We start from the raw sequence: 17632 nt of genomic DNA on the forward strand, positions 1-17632 counted from the left end.
TTTCTACTAAAAAAAAAAAAAAAAATAGAAATTAGCTGGACAACTAAAATATATATAAAAAAATAAAAATTAGCCGGGCATGGTGGTGTGTGCTTGTAGTCCCAGCTCCTCGGGAGGCTGAGAGGGAAGGATCGCTTGAGCCCAGGAGTTTGAGGTTGCTGTGAGGTAGACTGATGCCACGGCACTCTAGCCCAGGCAACAGAGCCAGACTGTGTCTCAAAAAACAAACAAAGGCCGGGCGCGGTGGCTCACGCCTGTAATCCTAGCTCTCTGGGAGGCCGAGGCGGGCGGATTGCTCAAGGTCAGGAGTTCGAAACTAGCCTGAGCAAGAGCGAGACCCCGTCTCTACTATAAATAGAAAGAAATTAATTGGCCAACTAATATATACAAAAAATTAGCTGGGCATGGTGGCACACGCCTGTAGTCTCAGCTACTCGGAAGGCTAAGGCAGGAGGATCACTTGAGCCCAAGAGTTTGAGGTTGCTGTGAGCTAGGCTGATGCCACAGCACTCTAACCGGGGCAACAAAGTGAGACTCTGCGTCAAAAAAAAAAAAAAAAAAAAAACCTGGGGAAGGAACAATAGGTGCTATTTAGGATAATGCTATGTAATTACCAGAATATTCATTTTTATGGTTAGCATCTATATATGGAAAACAGGGTGAATCTTTCATTTATAATAGTGATATAAAGCTTCCTTTTTATTTTTTTCCCTAAAACACTAAGATGATGGGAATCCTGTTTAAATAAACGTGGTTACCTTTCTAAAATGTGAATGACCCTAAGGAAAATGTGTAGAGTCTAAGATACAGTCTCTGAAGTTAGCCTGCCTGGGTTCAAATTCTGGCTCCACCTGACCTTGGACAGGTGAGAACCTTCTTCCTACTTCCAGTTCCTCATCTGTAAAATGGGCTCGATACAGAATTGTGACCTCAAGGGGCTTTTTGCGAGGATTTACTGGGTTTCTATATACAGGAAGCTAAGGACATGAGCTGGCGCACGGAACACACTACCTGGGTATCATTCATTATTACTGATAACGGTAAAATGGGGTTTGGAAATTTTTTTTTTCTTTTTTTTTTTTTTTTTGAGACAGAGTCTCACTCTGTTGCCCGGGCTAGAGTGCCGTGCACAGCAACCTCAAACTCCTGGGCTCAAGCGATCCTCCTGCCTCAGCCTCCTGAGTAGCTGGGACTACAGGCACGTGCCACCATGCCCTGCTAATGTTTTTCTACGTTTAGTCGTTTGGCTAATTTCTTTCTATTTTTAGTAGAGGACGGGGTCTCGCTCTTGCTCAGACTGGTCTCGAACTCCTGAGCTCAAGCAATCCTCCTACCTCAGCCTCCTAGAGTGCTGGGATTACAGGCGTGAGCCACCGTGCCTGTCCAGTTTTGGAAAACTTAAGCTTTTTCTTTTAATTTTGAATTACTGCCTTTATTGCTGTTGCACCATCAAGAGAGGTGGGTAATGAAAATGAGTGTGAAAGGAAGGAAGAAAAGGAGGAGGGAAGGAAGGAAAGAGGAAACCAACCTACCCAGTTTGGGACTGGTCACTGGGACCCTTGAATGCTCTAAATAGCTCCTGCTTCAAGGAAGCTACTGATGTCTTTCTGAAGGGCTCTAACTTCTGACCTCTGACCTCCAACATGTGACCTGCGACTAGCAGGAAGACTACAGCATGGAAGAAGAGAGTGGGAGAGTCATCCGGGTGCAGTTCTCTGACAAAGGAGACAGCAGACAAAGGGACTCCAGCAGGGCTTTGTGTCCAAAGCTTCCCAAGAGCAGCAGGATAAAAAGGAAAACCAAACAAAGCAGAAAGGAGCAGGGAGTCAAAGTCAGTAGCCTGAGGGTGTTTAGCTTGCGAGCTCTGGGGACAGAAACCTCTGCAGAGGGCTTATCCTCTCCACGGATCAAAGAAAATAACTATCCCCAGGAAAATAGCCATCTGAGTTCACAAGGATGTGAAGCAACTGGAACCCTCCATGCTGCCCCTGGGAGTGTAACTTGGAACAATCACGTTGGGAAAGACTGGCAATTCCCAAACAGCTAAATGTACACTGGCCCTAGCACCGAGCAATCCCACCCCTAGCATCCAGCCTAGAAAAATCAAACCGTATGTCCACAAAAAGGACGACCAGCAGCGTGCACGGCTGCTATACTCATATCATGAATAACACCCATACTCAGAAACTGAAAACAGCACAAATACCCACCAACAGATGACTGGATGTAAAACTGTGCTATAATCACACAGAGGAATATTACTCGGCAGTAATTGAGCAAACTAGTGATCGGCGTGGTAGCGTGGCTGAATCTCAAAAAAGTTATTGTGAGCAAAAGCAGCCAGGCACAAAAGAGCACTTGCTGTGTAATTCCATCCACTCAAACTCAAGGGCTAATCTACGAGATAGGAATCACGACTGAGGTTGTCTGGGGGTGGGGGGGTGATGATCGGAAGTGACTAGAAAGGGTCAGGAGGGAACTTTCTAGGAAATTGGAAATGTTCTGTCTCTTGACTGGAGCGGTGGTCACCTGGGTACGCACAGTTGTCAGAAAACATCTGTCCTGGGTTGAATAGTACCCCCACCCCAATTACGTCTACCAGGAATCTCAGAATACGACCTTATTTGGAAAGAGTCTTTGCAGATCCAGGTAGTTAAATTACAGTGAGATCATACTAGATTAGGAGAGAGCTTAATCCAATGACTGGTGTCCTTACAAGAAGAGAAAACAGAGACACACGGGGAGACCATCTGATGACTGAGACAGAGACTGGAGTGACATGTACACAAGCCAAGGAGCACCACTGACAGAACACAAGCTCTAGAAGCGGCAGGGGAAGATGTTCCCCCAGAGCCTTCAAAGAGCTCATGGACTTGGCGACCACCTTGATTTTGGATTTCTAGCCTCTGGATCTGTGCGAGAACACATTTTTGTTGTTTCAAGCCAAGTTTCTGGTACTTTGTTACGGAAGGCCTAGGAAACTAATCGACCACCAAATTGAACATTTAGGATCTGTGCATTTTAAGTAAATTATACTCCAGTTTTAACCATGGAAAAAAGGTAACTGCAAACAAGTTGGTGATGAAGGCTCCAACCTGGCTCAGGCGACAGAACCCCTGGAGGAACCAGCCCAAGGCTGCTCAGAATTCACAGGAGTGGGAAGACCTGGGCACCGCCCAGCCAGCCCCATCCCGGTGGCTCTTCTCCCACCATGCAAAACTGTCCCTCCTGCCCACGGCAAAAATGCCCCCTTCACCCTCTCAAACATCAATACCTTGTGGTCTACAGGCAGCACTGCCCAAGAGACCCACTTTGCAAATGCACCATTTGAAAGCAAACCGGCCCACGTCTGAGGGGGCTGCAACCCCCGGAATGAAAGCCTGAAGGACAGCCTAGGCATGCCCCAAGAGCATCAGCACCCCCCTTCTTCCCCTGAACCCGCAATGCCAACCTGAAGGGGTTTCTAGCTCCAATGCTTTGCTTTCTGTAGCCCAGACACTTAGGAGACTTTTAAAAAAAACTTTTTCATTATTTTCCTTCATGGTAGAAGTCTCCACCCTTGAAAACTGGCTCATCATTGGTCCAAGCGCCCCTTGCAGATACTTCCATGAGAATTAGGGTCAGTGAAGGTCAGGAAGGAACCCCAAATATGGAGACCATCTGGCCCAATCCTTACTGGAAGTCCTAATCACCAGGAAGGCTCCTCACCATTTATGTGACGCTTACTATGTACCAAGGAACTTTCCGTACCTTAATTCATTGAATTCTCACAAGACCAGCAGCTGGGAGCTACTATTATCTTCTCCTATTGATGAGGACTCTGAGGACCAGACCAGAGAGGCGAGGTAACCTATCTAAGGTCACACAGCAGTAACTGCGGAGTAGGGAGTTCAGCCCCACCCGGCCCAGAGGCCATTGTCTTAACCATGGGGCTGCCCTGCCACACGATACCTGCTTCACTGGACTGGATGACACATCCTGCAGTCACTAAGAACCCAAGGGTTTTTCTTTATTCACGACCCAGGCCCTTTTAACTATTTTTTTTTTTTTTTTACCCTTCTTGGGAAACATTAGGGCAGTGAGTCCCAAATTAAATTTTATAATAGCCCAGAAGGTCTAAAAGGCCACTGGGACATCCTCCAAAACATTACATAAACAAAACTGAATTTAACAGGATAAAGATTCTTTGGTTTTACTTTGTGAGGTTTTAATATGTTTTGTTTTAAGTTAACAAAAACAATAACAGAGCTAAACTGGAAAAGGCTTACATCAGAAACACGCAGTTTTTTCTTAACTCGGTGGGAAACCCCAGTTCCTATTGCCCAATCACACCAGGAAGGAGTTTGGGCTGGGTTCCCTGGAAAAGAATCAAACCAATGATTCCTCACTTGAGGAAAGGGAGAATGAAGCCTATAGGTACTGGCTGTATGTCCCCAAACCATGTATACTTGCAAGACTGCAAGGATGGTTCAATATCAGAAAACTTCCTTATATAACACTACACAGTCAGCCCTCTGTATCCTTCGATTCCACATCTGCAGATCCCATTAACCACAGATCAAAAAAGTAGTTGGCCTACCACTCTGGGAGGCCGAGGCAGGTGGATAGCTTGAGGTCAGGAGTTTGAAACCAGCCGGAAGAAGAGCGAGACCCATCTCTACCATAAATAGAAAGAAATTGGCCAACTGATATATATAGAAAAAATTAGCCGGGCATGGTGGTGCATGCCTGTACCACCATGAAAATAATGAAAAAGTTTTTTAAAAGTCTCCTTTTCTAAGTGTCTGGGCTACAGAAAGCTACCTCCCCAGCTACTGGGGAGGCTGAGGCAGAAGGATTGCTCGAGCCCAAAGTTTGAGGTTGCTGTGAGCTAGGCTGACACCACGGCACTCACTCTAGCCTGGACAACAAAGCGAGACTCTGTCTCAAAAAAAAAAAAAAAAAAAAAGTAGTTGGGCCTATGGTGATCAAGTCTGTACTGAACACATACAGACTTTTTTCTCGTTATACCCCAAACAAGACAGTATGACAACTATTTACACAGCATCTCCATTACACCGTATTACGTATTAGTAATTTAGAGATGATTTAAAGGATACAGCAGGATGTGCATAGGTTATATGCAAATACTACATCATTTTATACTATATAAGGGACTTGAGCGTCCTCAGATTTTGGTATCCATGGGGGCGTCCTGGAACCAATTCCTCAAGGATACCAAGGGTTGACTGTAATAGATCCTAGGAGACCTATAGATGTTGAATGAGCATTTGACAAAATTCAACACTCTTTTCCTGATAAAAATCCATTAAAGTAGGAATTGGTGGATAATTCCTTCACATGATAAAATATATCCATCTCAAATGAAGGCCAGCATTTTGTTTAACTTGGAATCACTGGAAGCATTCCCACTACAGACAAGAACGATATGAGTGTGCTCACTGTCTTTGCATGGGAGGTCCCATCCGATGCAATTACATAAGCAAAAGAAATGAGAGGCCAGGCGTGGTAGCTCATGCCTGTAATCCTAGCACTCTGGGAGGCCGAGGCGGGCGGATTGCTCGAGTTCAGGAGTTTGAAACCAGCCTGAGCAAGAGCAAGACCCTGTCTCTACCATAAATAGAAAGAAATTAATTGGCCAACTAATATAGAGAGAAAAAATTAGCCGGGCATGGTGGCGCATGCTTGTAGTCCCAGCTACTCGGGAGGCTGAGGCAGCAGGATTGCTTGAGCCCAGGAGTTTGAGGTTGCTGTGAGCTAGGCTGACGCCATGGCACTCACTCTAGCCTGGGCAACAAAATGAGACTCTGTCTCAAAAAAAATAAAATAAAATAAATTAGAGATAGAAGAATTGAATAGGAGGAAATAAAATTATTTCCACTTACAGATATGATAATAACCCCAGAGTGTCCAACATAACAAAAAACTATAAATAGCCAGTTAGAAAAGACTCTATTTGCTATAGCCACAAAAAAGATAAAATACCTAGAAATAAATGTATCAAGAAATATGCAATTCTGGTTCATAGATGGCGTAAAAATAAAAGTAAAGAGAAAAAAGGAAAAAAAAGAAATATGCAAGATATATACTAAAAAACCAATCAATACTGAAGGACACAGAGGATTTAAACAAACAGAAAGATACATTCTTGGATAGGAAGATTTATCATAAATACGTCCATTCTCTTAAGTTAACGTATCAATTTAAAGCAATCCCAATGCATTAAACAAAAAATGATATTTACATGGTTGACAAACATATAATAAAGGTATTTAACCCCATTAGCCATGTGAAAATCAAAACCACATTACCACCACACACACACCAGAATGAACAAAATTAAAAAGACTAACAAATCAAAGTGTTGCAAGAATATAAACAGAATTGTCAGACATTTCTAGAAGGACAGTAAATTGTTACACATCTATTTGGAAGACAGACTGGCACTATTTTCTAAAGTTGAATATATGCACATACCACGGCCCGGCAATTTTTCTCCTAAGTATCACACAGAAATGTGCATGGGCAAACATTTCTATAAAAAGAATGCACATATATAAAGTTAGGGTTTAAAAAAAAAAAAAAAAAAAAGAAAGCATGCAGGCCGGGCGTGGCTCACGCCTGTAATCCTAGCACTCTGGGAGGCTGAGGCGGGAGGATTGCTCAAGGTCAGGAGTTCAAAACCAGTCTGAGTGAGACCCCGTCTCCACTAAAAATAGAAAGAAATTAATTGAGCAACGAAAAATATATATACAAAAAATTAGCCGGGCATGGTGGCTCCTGCCTGTAGTCCCAGCTACTCGGGAGGCTGAGGCAGTAGGATGGCTTCAGCCCAGGAGTTGGAGGTTGCTGTGAGCTAGGCCGACACCACGGCACTCACTCTAGCCTGGGCAACAGAGTGAGACACTGTCTCAAAAAAAAAAAAAAAAAAAAAGCATGTGAAACCAATCTATGACTTCAGAAATGAAAGTAACATGATTATCTTTCAGAAAGAGGGTGGAATAGCGAGAGGGGCTTCTACAGGCTGGTAAATCTAAGTAACAGTTACCAGAGTGTGTTCACTTTGTTATCAACTCACTAAACTGTAGCTTACAATTTATTCATGTTTCTGTATGTGTATTACACTTTGATTTTTATTAAAGCAATTCCAATAAAAACACCACCATGTGTGTTTGTGTCATCAGACATTAGGTTTTAAAGCTAAAATGAAAAAACAAGAATAGCTTGAAAGGGCTCAAAGCATAAGAACAGCATCCCTTCTACATACTAAATATATTTTTCAAATATTATAAATATTAATAAACAGTGGGAACTTGAATGAACATGAACAAACAGAGAAACCAATAGAAAACAGTAAGTTCTGAAAAAGACCCAAATACATATGGGGAGAGCTTATCACAAACAGCTTGTGATAAAATAGCTTCTCAATTTAGCAGAGGAAAGATAGTCATCTGGGAAAAAAATATGCTTGGTGCATACATCAGGATAAATTCCAAATGAATTACAATTTGAATGTAAAATAGAAGAAAACATAGAACACATCCTGTTACCTTAAAGTCGGAAGGTTTTTGTACCTATGATTCAATATTCAGAAGCCATAAAAGACTGATAAATTTGCATAAAGTTAAAAACTTGTGCATACCAAACAAACAAACAAAAAAATCAACGAATTAAAAGAGAAACACTAAACCGAATGCAACTGGTATCAAAGGCAAGAGACTAATCCCCTCACATATAAACAGCTCATAGAAAGAAAAAGTCAACAATTTAATCTTTAAAATAAGCAAACAGTAGGAGTAAGACAGCCATAGAGAAATACAAACAGTCCTTAAACATATTATAAACTTTAAACTTTTCATAACAAATTTAAATTAAGATGATATTGAGTCACTGTTTTCCACCTATCAGATTGGTAAACGTCCAAAGATCTGACAATTTAATGGGTTGGCAATGATGTGGGAAAACAGTAATTTTTCATCCAAAGCTGACAGAACAAACTGGTACTAACCTTATGGAGAACGAATCGGCAGTCTCTCTTCAAACTACAAACGGAGACACCTAACAATCCAGCTTCTGGGAATTTATTCTGCGTACATAACATGCACCTGCAACATGCCACCTGAACAAGGTTAGCCATCTCACCAATATCTGTGATAGCAGATTGAAAAATCCTGAGTACAGTGTGATATCTTCAGTGACACAAGCCCAGAACAGCCTATTTTGCAAACTGTGTTCAGCAGAAGTGACAATATATATATTTGCATAATGAGACTTATTAATTAACCCTAAAGTGTTGTGTTTAGCAGAAGTGACAATACATATATATATTTGCATAATGAGACTGTATTAATTTACCCTAAAGTGTGAAAGATTGGCAACTCAGAAACCTGTCACAGCATCTTTAAAAGAAGATGCTTGCTTAACCCAAATAAATTCATAATTTGGTGGATGTTTTGTCAGGGTGATAAAGTGAGGTGGAAAAATGCATACACCGTAAGTCTGGAGATTTGGGGAGGCACAAGACAGCCATATATCAGAGATTCCTCAGCTTGCCCAACGATCAGCTTTATTTTATTTTATTTTTGTTTGTTTTTGACAGTGTCACTTTGTTGCCCGGGCTAGACTGCCGTGGCGTCAGCCTAGCTCACAGCAACCTCACACTCCTGGGCTCAAGCGATCCTGCTGCCTCAGCCTCCCAAGTAGCTGCGACTACAGGCATGCACCACCATGCCCGGCTAATTTTTTCTATATATTTTTAGTTGGCCAATTAATTTCTATCTTTTTAGTAGAGACGAGGTCTCGCTCTTGCTCAGGCTGGTCTCGAACTCCTGACCTTGAGCAATCCACCCGCCTCGGCCTCCCAGAGTGCTAGGATTACAGGCGTGAGCCACTGAGCCTGGCCTGGATCAGCTTTAATTAGTTTAAATCCAAAAAACTAAAAGCAGTTACCTGGGGAGGATGACTTATGAGACAGGTGGGGAAACTTTTCACAATAATTATTTTCTACGTGGTGGTTAAACTGTATGAATGTATTATCTAATCAAAATTACTCATCAGTAAAAGAGGAATTGCAATCTGCAAGCTCCTAAGCCTTGAACAAGACCTGCAAGATCTACCCCAGCTCCTGTTCCAAAACAGCCTCTATCATTAATAATCAGGTAATAAATCCTTATGAGAAATTTTATTACTCAATGTCAGCTGACACTTTCCAGAAATATCTTACGTCAATATTGTTACTGCAATACACTGTGAGATAGAGAGTGGATATACAACTATTATGTATCCATAATTAAAAATTTAAAAAAAGAAAGACTGAGCCATTTGCTTAACCTTCCTTAAACTCCAGTTTTGTCTTTTGCAGAGCAAAAATAAGGACAGAACAACATCACAGAATAGCTGTGAAGTGCAGGTGTTTTTAGTGTTTCCAAAAGCGGCACAAAACAAGCCCTGCACACAGCAGCCACGTGATGGCCACCCATCAGCTGCACTGGATGTAAGATCTGAGCTTCTCAAACCTCTGTCTTTTAGCACCACCTGGAAAGCCTGAGACACAGGCTCGGCTAGGCGGGTAGGCGCGGTGGCTCACACACCTGTAACCGCAGCGCTTTGGGAGGATCGCTAGAGGCCAGAAATTCGACACCAGCCTGGGCAACAAAGCGAGATGCCATCTCTAGAAAAACATTTAGAAATTAGCCGGGCATGGTGGTGCATGCCTGCAGCCCTAGCTACTTAGGAGGCTGAGTTAAGAGTATTCCTGGAGCCCAGGAGTTTGAAGATGCGGTGAGCTATGATAGCGAGACAGCACTCCGGCCCAGGCAACAGAGCAAGTCACTATCTCAGAAAAACAGCAACACAACAAAAACCCACAAGCTACCAGATCCCACCCTCAGAGATGCGATTCAGTAGGACCAGAGCCCGTCAACCTGCATTTCTAACGCACTTGGTCTCGCAGGTGATACTGAGGCCGCTGGGGAAAAAGGACCACGTTTGAGTAGCCTGGTCCAGAGCAGGGCTCCTCAGACTGCTGTGCAGACAAGTCACCCGGAATCTTGCTGAAATACACATTGTGATTCAGAAGGTCTGGGGCAAGGCCTGGGATTCTGCATTTCTAATCAGCTCCCAGATGTTGCAGACGCTGCCAGTCTGCAGACCACACTGTAACAAGCTTCTAGAATATCCAACTCCAGCTGCTTCACAGGTGAGAAAACTGCGCCTTGGAAAAGGCACAAGGCTTGCCCAAGGCCACGTGGACAGCAAGGGCAGAGACCAGGGAAGGCCCCATCCAGGGTGGCAGCCGTCCCTCAGGAGTCCCTCCCCAGCCCCTGCATCCCCAGATCTATGTCACAAACCTGCCTGGGCGACAAGCGATGCCAACCATTTAGCAACCGGCACGGAGATGTACTGAATCAGTCCTCTGCTCTTCTGAGCAATAAACCATTTACCAGGGAGCTTAGTTCAAACCACCAGTCTCCTCTCTTCACAAATGCACTTTTGGCAAAATCATTTCCTTAGTTGAGTCACCTGCTCTTCCAATGACTCACACCTTGGACAGGCCCTGCTGTGGGAAGGCCCTGCTGTGGGAAGGCCCTGCTGTGGGAAGGCCCTGCTGTGGGAAGGCCCTGCTGTGGGAAGGCCCTGCTGTGGGAAGGCCCTGCGGAAGACACCCAGCATTTCTCAACCAGCAGAAATGGGGGTGTGGGGGAGCCCTACAAATCTCTCAATTCACACTTGGTGCATATATGTTCCAATTCACTTTACCCTCCTGTCAAAAAGTCCATCCAGCCTGGCGAGGTGGCTCACGCCTGTAATCCCAGCACTCTGGGAGGCCGAGGCGGGTGGATCGCTCAAGGTCAGGAGTTCGAAACCAGCCTCAGCAAGAGCGAGACCCCGTCTCTACTAAAAATAGAAAGAAATTAGTTGACCAACTAAAAATATATATACAAAGAAAAAATTAGCCGGGCATGGTGGCGCATGCCTGTAGTCCCAGCTACTCGGGAGGCTGAGGCAGGAGGATCGCTTGAGCCCAGGAGTTTGAGGGTGCTGTGAGCTAGGCTGACGCCATGGCACTCTAGTCCGGGCAGCAGAATGAGACTCTGATTTAAAAAAAAAAAAAAAAAAAGTCCATCCTGTTAGAGACTTATTGGGGTTAACAGCCATCTTCTTTTTGGAATGCACTGTCTCTGAGAGAGTGTTCAGCTGACAATCTTTCACACTTTAGTGTGAATTATTCTACTACAGAGGGAAAGAAGTGGAATTAAGGAAACTAAAGTCTCTGGAGTAATTAAGGCAGAAGGGGCTTTACCTGAGAGACTAGGAGCTTGATCTAGGAACACAGCTTTTGGGAAACCATAGCTTGGGCCTGGGGCCTCTGTATCTCGGTCAGCACACCCCCAACCCCTCACCCTCCAACCCTTGCTGCCCTCAGACTTCGAGTGGCTTATGGGCCTGGCTCTGCCATTTACTTGCTGTGTGACGTGAGTAAATCACACAGTTTTAGCGACTCTCAGAGCTATAGGGAACAACCCTAAGGGACCGGCTGGTTCTTTGACCGCAGAACTCCAATTTCTAGATGGTGGCAGGCGGCCCCTATTGGCCTGAGGCCGGCTGCCCCGGAAGCAGACCCAGCCTCTTGGTTTATCTTCACGTGATTAGTTAAGGAGAAACCAGTGAGGGGCGAGGAAAGCAGAATGGGGGAGGGCTCTGTTTAAATGAAGTAAGTTGTCCCAGCTTGAAGACAAAGAGGCCCAGAGGTGCCCCCCTACTTCAGTCAGTGACCCCGTGGGGGCGTGAAGTGGTTTGACCTCCCCAGTATCTCCACCAAGGGGGCTCGGAGAAGGACATGGGGTCTGCTGTCTGTTGCAGCCCTTGTTACCTCAGAGCAACTAGGAAGTGGGTACAACATTGAGTTCTCACTCTGTCTCCCAGTCTGGAGTGCAGTGGCGTCATCATAGTTCACTGCAGCCTCCAACTCCTGGGCTCAAGCGATCCTCCTGCCTCAGCCTCCCGAGTAGCTGGGACTACAGACACCCACGGCCATGCCCGGCTAATTTTTTCATTTTTTGTAGAGACGGGAATATTGCTATGTCGCCCAGGCTGGTCTCGAACTTCTAGCTTCAAGCGACCCTCCTGCCTCCCGAGCTACTGGGATTACATACCTGAGTCAGCGCACCAGGCTCTTTCTAGTTCTGAGAGCCTCTCAAATGTGTTTCTAAAGAAGGGGTCCCCCAAATCACAAAAGACAGAAAGGGAGGGAAGAATAAAGTGGTTTTTTTCATTTCCAGAAGAATCTTGGAATCTGCACTTAGCACAAACCCTAGCTACTCCCCACAGCTTCCCGGCAGGCTGTGAAGGGGCCCCTCCCAGCCCCACCCGCTGTCCCGGCACTGACTGCTCCTTAAGGACTTTGCCTTCCCTCCGCCTAGAAGGTTCCACAGTAGATTTTTGCCCAGCTGGCTCCTCCTTGTCGGCTCAAAGCTCCCCTGCATAGACATTTCTCCCCTGACCACCCAGGCCATTCCCCGTCACCTCCCCTGTGGCACTGGCCACTCCGGCGCGGTGGTAACTGTGCCCACTTGTGCTGCGTGTCTCCCCACGGGAGCGGCCTCCTCGGGGACAGAGCCTGGTTCCGGTCTCACCACGGCGGCCTCAGCCCCGGCACTGGCTCGGCATGGAGGAAACTCTGTAAGATCTGAGCGAACGAACCGGACATTTGAGCCAGATGCCCAAATTCCAACAGAGAAGGAGAACTAGGTCGTCTAAAGGCTTGGCACCCCCAGAAGCCGGGAGAAAACGGGGCACAGGCCAGGGCGGGGATGGAGGGGAGAAGCCACCAGAAGTTCCTCAGCTGTTCCATCTTCCCTCTTCTCCCGGCCGCCCTCTCAGCCCCAACGCCTGGATGGGGAGTCAGGGTTGGCGTCGCCTGGGAGGGAAACTCACGTTGTATTTGGAAGGTGCCAACCTCTCAAGTGTCCAGGGCGCCTGGTTCCAATCCGGCTCCGGGTCTGAGCCTCCCGGTCTCCTGCGTCAGCCCACACTCAGACACACACCCCTGCACTGAACACAGGGAAGGGGCTGTCCCATCCCGTCCCCAGGAGCTTAACGAGGTCCCCCAGCATCTCCCAGCACTTCCCGGCTGCCAGGCACTTGACATGCCCTCCCTTGCTCGCTTGATCTGTGCAGTGACACCAAATTATCATTGTGGCCACATCTGGAGGTATCATTATCTCCATTCTGCAAACCAGGAGATGAAGGCTGAGAGGTTTGGAACTGGCACCTGGTGCTTGTATCTCCGTATTTAGGTGGTTTGTCCTTAGGGGTCCACATTTCACACAGCAGCCCTGGGAGGAAGGTGTCATCACCTCCATTTTACAGAGAGAGGAAGCTCGATTCCAACCAGGTCTGCAGGTGCCCCTGGCCTCATGGGCAGCCTCTGGCACTTGGGGTCCCCTCTTAGGGGGCTCAGCTGGTCCACACCCCACCTTCCTCACTGCCCAAGCGCTCCAGCCCGACACCAGCTCCTTTTCCCAGATGCGGAGACTAAGGCTCTAAGGAGGCATGAGGGCTGGGCAGGGGCCACCTGCAAGGCTCTAGGCCTGAGGCTTACCTGGGGGTAGCTCACCGGGACTACTCAGGGCCTGGGGGCACAGGTCCACTGCGCTCTCCCCACCCTTGACCTTTCCCTCCTCCCTGCAGCCACCAGATGATGGGGTCCAAAGCCAGGTCTTATTTATCGGGCAACCGGACCCCGGCCGCACTGGCGACACCTGGCCCCCCACATCCTAATCTAATCCACATGCACTCCCAGGAATGAAGGGTTGGTTTCACATATGAAAACCAAACGTTGTAATCCACCATGTTGACCAAGTAAAAAAAAGAAAAACCATACGATCATTTCAGTAGATGCACAAAAAGTCTTTAACAAAATCCAACGTCCATTTCTGATAAAAACTCTCAACCAATTATGAATAGAAGGGAACGCCCTCAACTTGATAAAAGGCATCTGTGAAAACGTAGCAGCCAAATGGTGAAAGTCCAAACGCTTTCCTCCAAGACAGGCAGAGGCAGGATGCCTGCTCTCGCCACCTCTCCTCTGCTCTGTGCCATCAGACAAGAAAAACAGGGAAAGGGTGTGGATGTTGGAAAGGAAAATGTAAAACCATCTTTCTTCCCAGTTGATAGGATCACCTATGCAGAAAATCCTAAGGACTCTCTAAAACTGTAAGGCTAATAAATAAATTCAACAAGGTTGTAGAATACCAGATCAACACGTACTCGCATGAAAGCTGGAAACTACCTGGATGTCCATCGGCAGATGAATAGGTTAAAAAAAATTCTGGTATAGCCATATGACAAAATCCTACTCCGCAATAAAAAAGGATCAGCTATTGACATACACAACACAGGTGAATCTCAAACTAATTAAGTTGAGCGAAAGAAACCAGACAGGAACCCCTTAAAAGAAAGAGTACATACTGTATAATTCCATTTATTTAAAACTCTAGAAAAATCCAAACTAATCTATAGTGACAGGAGGCAGATTAGTGGTTGGTTGAGGGTAGAAGGTGGGGTGGGAGGAATTACACAGAGGCATGAGGAAATTTGGCCCTAATTGATATATTCATTATCTTAGTTTTGATATGCATTTTTAACACTGTAACTGCCATGTGAGTTGTATTTAACTCACGCTAGTTTTGAGCCCGGGGCCTCGTGAAGCATGTGTAACTCTCACATCTCGTCACCTTGGGAGCCAAGAGAACTATTTTTCAAGTTGCATATAACTCATGAACAGAAAACAATTTAAAAAAACACATTTTTTCATTACATTAGAAAGGATCATTTTATTTTTGAAGTTTTTATTCTATTTTTGAAATAAAACACTGTGGTCCCACAGGGAAAAAAAAGTTTTCTAGTGTGGTTAAAATGGCAAATTTTATGTTATATGTATTTTATCACAATAAAAAAGTTTTTTAAAAACTCCAAGAAGGGGCTGAGCGAGGTGGCTCACGCCTGTAATCCTAGCACTCTAGGAGGCCAAGGCGGGAGGATCACTCAAAGTCAGGAGTTCGAAACCAGCCTGAGCAAGGGCAAAACCTCCCGTCTCTATTAAAAATAGAAAGAAATTAATTGGCCAACTAAAAAAATATATATATGTGTATTAAAATTTAGCAAACTGTGCACTTCTGTGCAGTTTATTGCATGTTGATTTTACCTCAATAAGCTGTTTGTTTTAATTGCAAATAAATTAAAGTAATCTATAATAGGCAAATTCATAAAGACAGAAAGCAGAATTAAGGTTACCAGAGCCTGGGGAGGGGGACATGGGAGTTATCATTTAATGGGTAAGGTTTCTGTCTGGGATGATGAAAAGTTCTGGAAATAGTAGTGATGGCTACACAACACTGTGAATATACTCATGTGACTAAATTGTACCCTTAAAAAATGGTTAAAATGGCAAATTTTATGTTATATGTATTTTATCACAATAAAAAAGTTTCTTAAAAACTCCAAGAAGGGGCTGAGCGAGGTGGCTCATGCCTGTAATCCTAGCACTCTAGGAGGCCGAGGTGGAAGGATCACTCAAGGTCAGGAGTCCGAAACCAGCCTGAGCAAGAGCAAGACCCCCGTCTCTATTAAAAATAGAAAGAAATTAATTGGCCAACTAAAAATATATAGAAAAAATTAGTTGGGCATGGTGGCGAATGTCTGTAGTCCCAGCTACTCGGGAGGCTGAGGCAGGAGGATCGCTTGAGCCCAGGAGTTGGGGTTGCCGTCAGCTAGGCTGACACCATAGCACTCTAGCCCAGGCAACAGAATGAGACTCTGTCTCAAAAAAAAAATAAAAACCCAAAAAACTCCAAGAAAGGCCCCAGAAGGAAGGCCATTAGACCAGGCCTGGCTTCCCGCGCTGCCCCCAGTCCTGGAGGCCCAGGGGCAGGCAGGGCTCGGCAGCCTGGATGCCCGGCCTGGGGACCAGGGACCCCAGGCAGCAGATCTGAGGCCAAAGTGCTGACTAACGGAAACCTGTTTACCGAGGCCACAGCCCAAGGAAAGTTCCTGGCCTGGCAGGTTCTATTTTGGTGGCCTCCTCCCTCCTCCACTGTCAAAGCTTTGCTGTGGCCTGAGGGGCCATGGTGGCTTGTCACAAGGTGACTTGTGGTGGGGCCCAGGTCCAGTGTGACAGTGTGGAAACTTAGGCACATGGTGTTCTGGGTCCAGGAGGTCCACCCCCCAGCCCGCTCTCTCCTTCCCTCCCTCTCTGCCTCTTCCGCTCCTCATTCTTTCTCTCCTTCCTCCTCATCTCCCCCAGTTTCTGAAGCCTCTGTCAGGGCCACAGGGTCCCCTCCAGGACTCCTGGAAGTCCAGGGCTTGGGCATCTCCAGGGGGGCCCTGGGCCTGCTGGGAATTGGACATACAGTGGGCTGGGGGCCCCAGGTCACCATCTGCCTGTAACCCAGCAGACCTAGGGCTCGTGTCCCCAGCCCAGTCCTTCTGCGTCCCCGTGGGGCCTGGCTGTGGGCCTCTTCCACTGACACCAGCACTGCACGCCATGCTTCCTCCACCCAGCAAGCACTTGGGACAGCCACCTGCAGCTGCTCCCAGCTGCTCCAGGCTCTGGGGGCCAGGCTGTCACCCCAGGGTGCAGGGCTCTTCCCTGCATCCTTCAGGCTTTTATCTGAGACAGACTCAGAAAAAAAAAAAAAAAAATTGGCTTTTAAAAATCACCAATAAATGATTTTGCTTGGCCGGGCGTGGTGGCTTATGCCTGTAATCCTAGCACTCTGGGAGGCCGAGGCGAACGGATTGCTCAAGGTCAGGAGTTCGAGACCAGCCTGAGCAAGAGCGAGACCCTGTCTCTACTATAAATAAAAAAAAAATGAATTGGCCAACTAATATATATAGAAAAAATTAGCCGGGCATGGTGGCGCATGCCTGTAGTCCCAGCTACTCGAGAGGCTGAGGCAGGAGGATTGCTTGAGCCCAGGAGATTGAGGTTGCTGTGAGCTAGGCTGACGCCACAGCCCTCACTCTAGCCTGGGCAACAAAGAGAGACTCTGTCTCAAAAAAAAAAAAAAAATGATTTTGCTAAGAAAAAACAATTCCCAAACAATGGCAAAAAAATAATAAATAAAATAAAATAAAAACTCAGAAAACCCCACATACAAACGGACACTTGAATTTGCAGAGACAGAGAAGGGTCTTCTGCTCTGAGCCCCCTGAGGGATCTCCTGTCCTCAGAGAGGCTCGGAATAGCCTCCTTCCCACAGGACAGACAGTCTGTCCCTCCCACGCGACAAGGCCCTCGTGATACTTTGGTAGCTTGGGCCAGCTCCTCACCCCTGCAGCCTCCCCCTCCGTGATGACCGACCGGCCTCAGCCCCTTGGCACCTGCATAACGCCCTTCCCTCTCCCCCCAGCCTAATTCTGGCCGTGCCAGGCCTGCCCCACCCACCAGCAGCAGAATCCAACACTCATATGTGCACGCACAGGCTCCCTCTCTTTGGCCCTAGAGCCACAGAAGGTCGCCAGCCTCCTGGTTGCTCCAGTCACAAGGGGGCCGCCCTGCAGAGCCCCAGACCCCAGGTCCTCCTCTGCCTTTAACCTGCTCACAGGGTCCTGCGCATCGACCGTGTGT

The 17632-nt window shown here is 46.5% G+C and overlaps 1 protein-coding gene across 3 annotated transcripts in view; it reads right to left on the reverse strand.

Moving 5' to 3' along the window:
* The window catches only part of IL34 (interleukin 34), a 57185-nt gene that overhangs the window by 22071 nt on the left and 17482 nt on the right, over positions 1–17632 (reverse strand). The window contains exon 1 of one of the 3 annotated variants that reach the window (XM_012772443.3): positions 10350–10487. The exons of the other annotated variants lie outside the window; for them this stretch is intronic. The gene's annotated coding sequence lies outside the window, so the exon portion shown is untranslated. Of the gene's footprint in view, positions 1–10349; positions 10488–17632 lie in introns of those variants that run through there. 3 annotated transcript variants of the gene reach the window in all.

Source organism: Microcebus murinus, chromosome 20, assembly GCF_040939455.1.
Source record: "Microcebus murinus isolate Inina chromosome 20, M.murinus_Inina_mat1.0, whole genome shotgun sequence".
Classification (NCBI taxonomy): Eukaryota; Metazoa; Chordata; class Mammalia; order Primates; family Cheirogaleidae; genus Microcebus; species Microcebus murinus.